This window comes from Lathyrus oleraceus, chromosome 4 (assembly GCF_024323335.1).
Source record: "Lathyrus oleraceus cultivar Zhongwan6 chromosome 4, CAAS_Psat_ZW6_1.0, whole genome shotgun sequence".
Taxonomy (NCBI): Eukaryota; Viridiplantae; Streptophyta; class Magnoliopsida; order Fabales; family Fabaceae; genus Lathyrus; species Lathyrus oleraceus.
In genome coordinates, this window is record NC_066582.1 from 480,678,448 (window position 1) to 480,680,741 (window position 2,294).

Genomic DNA, 2,294 nt, shown 5'->3' on the forward strand with positions numbered 1-2,294 from the left:
TTAAGTTTCAAGGATCGTTACGTCCGTGAGGGTTGGACCTTACCGATATTTAGAAGGAGTCACCCTTAACATATTTCTTGAGGTGACCCTCTTGGATTAGGCGTTTTATTTATCGTTTAAGTTGGTATCAACATTTTGTGTGGTGTCCTTTGACCTTGTGGAACTTGCACCATATCCCATAACCTCTACTTTTGGAGCCGGAAGTGGAGGGAAGTTGTTCAAGTGGAAAACCTTTTTCCATATTTGGTCACTATGGGTGTTCATAAGTGTGAATCTCTCCATGTTTTTCCACCGTGCTTAAATGTTGTATTGTCCTTGACGGGCGAGGTGTAGTTGTCCTTCTGCTGGTGTTGTGAGCCTATGGTGCTAGGAACACACTCTTTCACATCACATGCCTTCTTCTCGATGCTAATCTCTTCTCTATTTATATAACATTCCACCCTTGTGACCACATCTACTAACAAAGACATTGTCCTTTGAGCGAGAGACTCGTTGAAGTGCCATGCTTTGAGGCCCTTCTAAATGTTCCCATAAACATTTATTGGTTCGGGTGGATACCTTTTATTATGGCTCCGTTTAAACGGATGAGATATTACCTTAGTGACTCTAAGGGACCTTGTCGGATGTTAAAAAGGTTGGTGGTGCATATATTTCTATGCCGACTTGTTGCGAAATGGTGCACAAGTTTCTTCACCAAATCCTAGTAGCTGGTGATAGAGGATTGAGGTAGGCCCATGTACCATCTTAGTGTTTCATCCATGAAAGTTTCAAACAAAAACTTGCATTTAAGAGGATAAACTGTTCTGATGATGGCCATTTGTGTGTTGATGGATGCGACATGTTCGTAAGAGTCATTACGCCTATTGAACTTCGCTAAGGAAGGAGACTTGAAGCATTCAAGAACATGTCCTTCCCATATCTCGTGTGAGAGGGGATATGGATATAGCATTTCCACCTCTTCTACGGGGGATAGCCTTCTGCCAATGTTGTTGGATGTGAAGGACATTATCCTCTAAAGCTTGGTTCTGACGCCACAATTTATCCATGGTAGCACGCACCTCTTCCATGGTGTCAAAATCGTTGTTGCCTTTACTATATTCCCGTGCGGGAGATTATGTCCTTCTAACAACCATATTAAGAAAGGTTAGGACTAGGAGTTATGACTTAGGTGATTGTCAAAGTGGTGTCCTAAGTTAATTTAATAGGGGCCCCATGACGGGTCCTATGGTACTTGCTAAAAAAAAGTATAGATGCGTAGCAACCCTAGACTAGTAGGGGTTGCTAGAGACTTTAGTGTTTATGTGGAATTAGAGCAAGCTAACGAGGGTGAGAAACTCTATTTTAGGGGTGTTTATGTGTGTATATCAGATTGTACTTGTCATACGGTGAACTGACTTTATGTGTTTTGCTTTTTATCGCAATGTCGCGGATAGCAAGAGTCGCCACCGACTTTTCTTTTATCCAATAAGGAAAGGTGGAAAAGAACAGGAAAGACCTTAATTTAGATTCTCAGGTTCGGGAGGTACATTATACAAAGGGAAGGTGTTAGCACCCTTTGTATCCATGGTTATCCATGGGCTCTTAATTGCTCAATCATTTATGTTTTTCTCGTTTGAACAAGTGTTTGAAAAATGTGTAGAAAATGTTTTGAAAAGGAGAATTTAACTTTGTAATGATTCTTGTATGAATGTAAACAAAGTGGTTATCTCGTTTAGTTTTGAAAGTTGTTTTGAAAAGGGAAGTTGTTTAGTTTTGAAAGTTGTTTTGAAAGTGGTTATGAATGAGCAATTAAGGGTTATACCTGTCCGAGGTCTTTCCGGGCATTTCCTATCCTTATGAGGGTAAAACTATCCTTACTATTGAGAAGTAAGTAGTTTTATCCTTTGGATGTAAAGGGACATCGTAGGGTCATCGATTGGTCATTGAAGGCAACAGTTATGAGGATACCTTAGCATTCGAAGGGACTATCATCATTTAACCGTAGGCTACACCGAAGGGTCATCGAGGGACAAAGGCAACGTTCGAGGGACTATGATGATTTAACCGAAGGGTCTTTGCTAAGTGTGTCCCCATATTCGCGGGGCATGACCGTAATACCGTAATCGCAGGGTAACAAAGAGAGGTCCGAGATCGCATGTTTAACGGCAAAGTTTCACAATTAATTATATAGCCGTGATCAAGTAGGCAATTAGGTCCATATTAAAATCGATGAAATCAATACATTAAAATCAGCTAAGTAATTGAGGGTGGATTTCCACATTAAAATTAATACATTAAAATTAATTAGGTAATTT